Source organism: Spinacia oleracea, chromosome 1 (assembly GCF_020520425.1).
Source record: "Spinacia oleracea cultivar Varoflay chromosome 1, BTI_SOV_V1, whole genome shotgun sequence".
Taxonomy (NCBI): Eukaryota; Viridiplantae; Streptophyta; class Magnoliopsida; order Caryophyllales; family Amaranthaceae; genus Spinacia; species Spinacia oleracea.
The window spans coordinates 5,145,314-5,154,629 of NC_079487.1; positions in this window are offsets into that span (position 1 = coordinate 5,145,314).

The window sequence follows — 9,316 nt, forward strand, 5'->3', positions numbered from 1 at the left end:
CATGTCCACATAGTTCAAGAAACAGAACTACTAGTCATCTTGCATTCTAGTCGTTTAGCATTTTCTATGCATCCACCTTTATAGAAAACTTCCGAACAGGGACCTTTTTCAACTTTTGACATTCAAGTTCACTTGATAGACATTTCTTAGTCACAGGACTGGTCCTGACAGTCTATCTTGAATATATCGTCAAATTGAAGGGACTCATCATTTAATAAACCACAAATTAAATGGAAAAATGAATTCTATTCATTTATATGAATGGTTAACCAATAACGTTTTAAAAAGTATTAAACTCTAAAACTTTAAAACATTAAATAAGGACATCAAAACCATTCTCCAACATGCTTGATTCCCACAGCTGCAGTGTGCGAGTTGTGCTTCGTCTGCGGCAGAGGTTTAGTTAATGGATCTGAGATGTTGTCGTCAGTTCCAATCTTGCTGATCTCGACTTCTTTTATTTCAACGAACTCTCGTAGAAGGTGAAATCTTTGAAGTACATTCTTTACTCTTTGGTGGTGTCTTGGTGTTAGGTTATGATACATATGACAATTCATAAATCATGCGGAAAAACCATATAGCCAGGAAAGCATATTATTTACACATAATCATTTAGCATAGAATTGATGCATACATGTTGTTGTTAGGTTATGATACATATGACAATTCATAAATCATGCGGAAAAACCATAAAGCCAGGAAAGCATATTATTTACACATAATCATTTAGCATAGTTTAGATGCATACACTTTGTTGCGTGCCTTCCCTAGCTGCGCCCGAACCGAACAAGAACAAGTCTTTAGGACTCCAAGTGTCGTCCCTCCGTAGATAGTCCACAGCACGTCCGGATCCGCCTTAAGCTTGACCAACTAGGATCGCCCTTAAGGTACTTAGAATTTTCGGTACATATAGGCAATTGTATGACTGAATTTTTGCTCTCAAAAATCACTTTTAATACTTGAATACTCTATACAAAATAATGACCCTAGGCCTTTATTTATAGAGGTATGGAAAGGGAATTGTAATCCTATTAGGATACGAATTAATTGAACTAGAATCCTAATAGAATTCTTATTTAATTAATTCATCCTTTTAGGTTTAGGAAATTAATCATATGTCGAAACCTGATAGCTTTAGGATTCGTATAGCACACAAACACACACACGCACGCACAGCAGCCCACGAGGGGCGCCATGCGCGCGCGCGCAGCCCGCGAGCTCGCAGCCCATTGCCACGAGGCCCACACGCTGCCGCAGCGTTGGCGCGCGCTGGGCCTGTCTTGCGGTGGGCCTGGCGCAGCCTTGGCTGGTGCGTTGTGGCGCGCTGGCTTGCTGGGCGATGGCCCGGCTTCGTGCTGGGCCTTCGTCTGGCAGGCCTCGTCCGATGCTAATTCGTACGATACGCTTCCGATTAATTTCCCGATTCCGGAATTCATTTCCGATACGAACAATATTTAATATTTCCGATTCCGGAATTAATTTCCGTTTCGAACAAATATTTAATATTTCCGTTTCCGGAATTATTTTCCGATTCCGGCAATATTTCCGACTCTGACAATATTTCCGTTTCCGGCAATATTTCCGATTCCGGCAATATTTCCATTTCCGATAATATTTTCCGATACGTACCATGTTTCCGTTTCCGGCAACATCTACGACTTGGATAATATTTATATTTCCGATACGATCCATATTTCCGTTTCCGGCAATATCATCGTTTCCGGAGCATTCATTTCTTGCCTGTGACGATCTCAGCTCCCACTAAAACCAAGATCCGTCGATTCCGAATATCCATAGATGGAGTATTTAATGCCATTAAATACTTGATCCGTTTACGTATATTTGTGTGACCCTACGGGTTCAGTCAAGAGTAAGCTGTGGATTAATATCATTAATTCCACTTGAACTGAAGCGACCTCTAGCTAGGCATTCAGCTCACTTGATCTCACTGAATTATTAACTTGTTAATTAATACTGAACCGCATTTATTAGACTTAACATAGAATGCATACTTGGACCAAGGGCATTATTTCCTTCAGTTGTAGCGTGCCTTCCCTAGCTGCGCCCGAACCGAACAAGAACAAGTCTTTTGGACTCCAAATGTCGTCCCTCCGTAGATAGTCCACAGTACGTCCGGATCCGCCTCAAGATTGACCAACTAGAATCGCCCTTAAGGTGCTTAGGAAATTTCGGCTATTAGTGCAAGAGTGTGGCTGAATTTTCTTTCAAAAACTTACCCTTTGAATACTTCAATCGTGCGTATAAATTATGACCCTAGGCCCTTATTTATAGAGGTTTGGAAAGGGAATTGGAATCCTAGTAGGATATGATTTAATTAAACTTAGAATCCTACAAGGACTCTAATTAATTAAATAATCCTAATAGGAATAGGAGTTTAATCATACACCAAATCCTAATAGATTTAGGAATTGTGCATGGACACAAACACACACGCACGGAGCCACGAGGGCGCCCGCACGCGTGCGCTCGGCCCACGCAGCCCACGCTGGGCAGCCTTGCCTTGGCGCGCTGGGCCTGCCTTGCGGTGGGCCTGGCATTGCCTTGGGCTGGGCGTTGGCGCGCGTCCTTGCTTGCTGGGCGATGGCATGGCTTCGTGCTGGGCCTTCGTCCGGCAGGCCTCGTCCGATGCTTATTCGTACGATACGCTTCCGATTAAATTCCCGGTTACGGAATTCATTTCCGATACGAACAATATTTAATATTTCCGATTCCGGAATTAATTTCCGTTTCGAACAAATATTTAATATTTCCGTTTCCGGAATTATTTTCCGATTCCGATAATATTTCCGATTCTGACAATATTTCCGTTTCCGGCAATATTTCCGATTCCGGCAATATTTCCATTTCCGATAATATTTTCCGATACGTACCATGTTTCCGTTTCCGGCAACATCTACGACTTGGATAATATTTATATTTCCGATACGATCCATATTTCCGTTTCCGGCAATATCATCGTTTCCGGAGTATTCATTTCTTGCTTGTGACGATCTCAGCTCCCACTGAAACCAAGATTCGTCGATTCCGAATATCCATAGATAGAGCATTTAATGCCATTAAATACTTGATCCATTTACGTACTATTTGTGTGACCCTACGGGTTCAGTCAAGAGTAAGCTGTGGATTAATATCATTAATTCCACTTGAACTGAAGCGGCCTCTAGCTAGGCATTCAGCTCACTTGATCTCACTGAATTATTAACTTGTTAATTAATACTGAACCGCATTTATTAGACTTAACATTGAATGCATACTTGGACCAAGGGCATTATTTCCTTAAGTCTCCCACTTGTCCTTAGGGACAAATGTGCATTTCCTAATTCCTTTGTCGCTCGATGCTTGCTCTTGAACATAAGGTAAGAGTTGTCATCCTTATTATGTCCAGAGGTGTTTCTCGGTTTCAGAGTTCAACTGATCAAATAAGCAGATAATCATAGCCTATGATTCATCTGAGCACGACCATGCATTTCACAGTTTCTAGCTCTCCGAGTGGCCTTGTACAACTTCTAAGCATCTCATCCCGATTTATGGGAGGACAATCCCAATCTTGTGATCTTGAGATTAGACTTCGTTTGATAGGTGATTACCTGAGTGTTGCCTTTATAGCCTCCTTTTACGGTGTGACGGTTGGTCAACGTCAAAGTAACCAGCTCTCAAACAAGTAATCTCAAATCACTTAGGTATTGAGGATTTAGTGTCTAATAATTTTAATGAAATTTACTTATGACAGATTTTCATCTCTTACAGTAAAGTTTCATAGGTCTGTCCGATACTAGTCTTCCCAAAGTAAGTATCTATGCAAATGATTATGACATTGCCATGTCCACATAGTTCAAGAAACAGAACTACTAGTCATCTTGCAATCTAGTCGTCTAACGTTTTCTATTCGTCCAATTTTATAGAAAACTCCGACCAGGGACCATTTTCAACTTTTGACATCCAAGTTCACTTGATAGACATTTCTTAGTCACAGGACTGGTCCTGACAGTCTATCTTGAATATATCGTCAAATTGAAGGGACTCATCATTTAATACTAAACCAAGATTAAATGGAATATGAAAAATACATTTCATATATGATAAATGTTCAACCCCAACGTTTTACAACCATGGGCCTCTAACCCATCTTTAAAACATTTCATGGAATTCAAAGCTATGCTTGATTTCCAGTGCTACAATGTGAGTGTTGCTTCTCACTTGTTGCATAGGTTTAGTTATCATGCTTTGCCAATCTTAATATCCCTTTCATCGAATGTTCTTCGAGATAGGATGATAAGATCTTTTGAGTTTGTTTATTATGCGATCTAGTCTTTCTTACTTAAATAGTGGTTCTACTCATTTTGCAATGAAGAACTATTAAGTCAACAGACATGTGATTTACCCAAGTTCAATGAAGAACTCTTTAACATAAACAACCCTGTTTTATTGCTCCTTAGGCAATAAGTACTTTTACTTCAACTGTATAGGTTGCTAGTGATGCCTTGTTTGGATTTACCTATCCAAGCAGTTTATAGATATGTGGAAGACTTTCCAACTATATCTTAGAACATAGAAATTATTATTTTAATTTCCCACGCAACAACCCATGGTCTCCAATCCATGTTGCCATTTGAAAACACGATGCTCTTTAGCTCGTCTTTGTCAATGGTTAACCACAAAGGGATCTTGCCTGATCCTTTGCCAGTGTTTATGCGTGTAGCATCAATATTTAGCATATCTTTATTTCCTTGAATCAAGAACTATTCCTATGTACCTTTTCCAGTACCATAAGTATTCTTGATCTCAATCTAGTTGATATTCACTTAGATCAATAGAGATTGGTATATGTTCGTCATACGATACATTTTTGGCGATCCTTATATTATATCATACATGATACATTCTTTTGCAGAATAATTCCCAATTGAATTCTATTCATGTAACTTTAGCTCATCTAGTTTCAGTAGATACTAATTCCAGCTAAATTCTTTGACATATAATATAGGTTAAGAATCTCATTTAGATCCTTTGATGTTTAACTTAGTAAATGCTTATACATAGTTCAAACATTCTTTACTTAGATTTATTCACATGGGTCGAATATTTCCAATGGAGTCTTTCGTGTTTGATTTAGTAAATACCATTACTTAATCCAAAACAATAATATAAGATCTTTGTAAATAGATCTTAATACCCAGTATGTACTAAGTTTCGCCTTGGTCCATCATTTATGAATAATTTCAAACCTAAGTCATTAGCATTTGAATGTTATTTCACAATAGAGAGATACGTGTGTGATACACATAGGACCAATTAAGTTTTTATGTACTCCCACTAAACTTCTTATATATCTATAAGAATCATGTACATTTTGAAGGAAATAATGCCCTTGGTCCAAGTATGCATTCTATGTTAAGTCTAATAAATGCGGTTCAGTATTAATTGACAAGTTAATAATTCAGTGAGATCAAGTGAGCTGAATGCCTAGCTAGAGGCCGCTTCAGTTCAAGTGGAATTAATGATATTAATCCACAGCTTACTCTTGACTGAACCCGTAGGGTCACACAAATAGTACGTAAACGGATCAAGTATCTAATGGCATTAGATACTCTATCTATGAATATTCGGAACCGACGGATCTTGGTTTCAGTGGGAGCTAAGATCGTCACAGGCAAGAAATGAATACTCCGGAAACGATGATATTGCCGGAAACGGAAATATGGATCGTATCGGAAATATAAATATTATCCGAGTCGTAGATGTTGCCGGAAACGGAAACATGGTACGTATCGGAAAATATTATCGGAAATGGAAATATTGCCAGAATCGGAAATATTGCCGGAAACGCAAATATTGTCAGAATCGGAAATATTACCGGAATCGGAAAATAATTCCGGAAACGGAAATATTAAATATTTGTTCGAAACGGAAATTAATTCCGGAATCGGAAATATTAAATATTGTTCGTATCGGAAATGAATTCCGGAATCGGAAAATTTAATCGGAAGCGCATCGTACGAATAAGCATCGGACGAGGCCTGCCGGACGAGGCCCAGCACGAAGCCAGGCCATCGCCCAGCAAGCCAAGCGCGCCGCACAAACAGCAAGGCCAGGCCCAGCAGGCTGCGCGCAGCGCGCAGCGCGCACAGCGCGCACAGCACGCGCAGCGCACAGCGCGCACAGCGCGCACAGCGCGCAGCGCGCGCGGGCGCTGAGTGGGCTGCTGCTCGCGCGCACGCATGAGGCCCATCGTGGCTGTCGTGCGTGTGTGTGCAAGTGTTTGTGTTCGTGCACGTTTCCTAAAACATGCAGAGTTCGGTTAATGATTAAATTCCTAATTCTATTTGATAAATTAATTAAATTAGAGTTCTTGTAGGATTCTAGGTTTGATTAATTTGTATCTGAATAGGATTTCGATTCCCTTTCCATACCGCTATAAATATGAGGCTAGGGCTCACAATTTATAACACAAGTTTCAAAGTATTCAAAGTGAGTTTTTGAGAGAAAAATTCAGTCACACATTTGCCTATAAAGTGCCGAAAATAATAGTACCTTAAGGGCGATTCTAGTTGGTCAATCTTAAGGCGGATCCGGACGTGCTGTGGACTATCTACGGAGGGACGACACTTGGAGTCCTAAAGACTTGTTCTTGTTCGGTTCGGGCGCAGCTAGGGAAGGCACGCAACAAAGAGTATGCATCTATTCTATGCTAAATGATTATGTGTAAATAATATGTTTTCCTGGGTTTATGGTTTTTCCGCATGATTTATGAATTGTCATATGTATCATAACCTAACAGTGGTATCACGAGCCCCTTATTATTTTCATAATCTAAATTGCATGAACATGGTTAAATATTACAAATTTGCAAGAATTAAAAGGGGTGATTAATTTTCGTAATTGTTAATTAATTGCAAATTGCGTTTATTTAATTATACGTACGCAGTTTTTCGGCAGTTTCTTCGTTACTCATCCGAATTGAGTGATTTTTGTGTCAATTCCGCATGTAAAAGGCATTCTAAAAATTTTAGTTATGACTTTTCGAATTCGAAGCCTAACTATGACTTTTCGAAGGTTTTAGTTTTTCGAATGCAAAATTTCGTAAATTTAAGATGTTAAATTAAATATTTGCGATTCTTGTTGATAAATCTTGAATTTTTGATTGACCTACTGCATATGTTTAACAAGTTTGAATGCCTAGTCTTGTTAATTATGCAATCTAATTATTAATTATGATTAATTTGTTGAAAATTAGAATAATTTAGAATTAATTTGATTTTCATAATTAATTGTAATTTAATTAGAAACCTATGATTAAAAACCACCATAAAAATTGTAAATTTACGATAAATTTTAAATTTTTATGACCTAGACTTGAATCCATATCAATCGGAAATCAATTGGATAATAAATTTTCGATTTTTTCGCCCTAAAATTATGAAATTAATATTATTTATTAATTTGTCATTAATTTTAAATATAAATTTTAAATTTTATGCGATTCGTTCATAAAACTTGCACGCACGAAGCAATGGACGCTTCGTGTTACCCTTAAGGGGTGTTGTATAATGCGGGCATGCGACGACGAGCAAGGGAGCTCGTCGCCCGTGCGGCACGAATGCAATGAGCAAGGGCGTAGTGCACGAGCACAAGGCAGCAGCCCTGCCTTGTGTCGTGTGCCACGAGCAATGAACGAATGGGCATGGGCGAAGAGCGAGCCAAGGCAGTCGCGTGTGGGCAGCAAGCGAGCTGCGCCACAACGCGCGCTGCCTCGCACAAGAGCGCAAGCTCGCGTGCCACGAGCGCTGCGCCCAGCATTACTCGCGCGCACAGCGAGCGATGTCGCCCGCCTAGCGAGCGATGTCGCGCGCCCAGCGAGCGATGGCTCGCGCGCCCAGCGAGCGATGTCGCGCGCCCAGCGAGCGATGTCGCGCGCGCGCACTGCGAGCGATAGCTCGCGTGCGATGAGCGCTGGCGCGCGCAGCGAGCACCAATGCGTGCGGAGGCTTGCGATAGGGAAGCAGCAGCTATGCGACGAGCGCATGGGCTGCGCGCACATGGCCAGCAATGGCTGTGTGCGTACGGCCCATGGGCGTGCAACGCGTAGGGTGTTTGCGTTACGATTAGATCGTTTTGAATGTTTAATTTGAAAATTTCAGTTCACGTAATTTTAATTAATTTTAAAATTAATAATTTGAATTATTTTCTTGGATTTTAGTTTTGAATATTATAATTATAATAAATGTTATTTATTCTAATTATTTTACTAAAATTAAAATCATGAATTAATTTAAATACGACTGAAATTAAATTAAATTTTTGGATTCAATTATAAATTGATATGAGCTTTAAATTTTAATTAAATTTGTATGTTTCCGGTTGGACTAGAAATACATTTTTATGTTTAAAATTGGTAAAGCATATGAATTTATTGGTTTAAGTGGGAGCGCCTTTTAGTCATAAACTCTTGATTAGGTCTACAAATCCTTAAAGTTAAAACAACTTGATTAGAATTAATAAGGACTGAATAATTGGTAGATTATTGGTGCCCTTGATTAATTGCTGCAAATGTTTACGTGATGCATAATGTGTTTTACTAACCAGCTATGTGGGCCATTCATGATAATGAATGGGTGAATGGTATATATTGTATATGTACTGTTTTGCAGGTTATAAAGTGACTAGTATGGCCCAAATAGGATAGAAAATATGGTCTGCGTACCATTAATTTGAATGTAATTGGTCTAAAGTACCAAAGTTCTTTTTCAATTCAAATATGGTCTGCGAACCATCAAATAGTTGTAATTAGTTATAGCTTATCCTATTTGAAGAAAATGGTGCCTCCCACGGAGATTTTCAAGACGGACTTTGAAGTCAAAGCTTCAAGATGAAGTCGGGCCATACTAGATCACAAATATCTTATGCATGTTTTAAGTTATTTATTGTTTTAAATATGTCTTAAAATGCATGAGATCAAAAGCTTGATTATGTTGCATGATTAAGGATTTTAGTTCACTTAAAATCTAACCAACATAGTAAGAGCCTTAAGTTCCAAACTTAAAAATTGAGTTAAAAGGTGCCATGCCAAAATATACACTTGCTTGGATATCCTTTACATCAATCTAGTAATAGTTTTCGCTCAGCGAGGTGTTACTTATTGGTCCTAAAGGGGCAAGGTACACAAATAATTGTGAGTACATGTTAGTTTTGGTGAAACTCAACGATATAAGTAAGGAGTCCTTTTATGTCGTGGCAAATTCGATAGGTTTACCTAAAAAGTTCTTAGACGTACCTATCAACCAAGAATAGTTTCTAG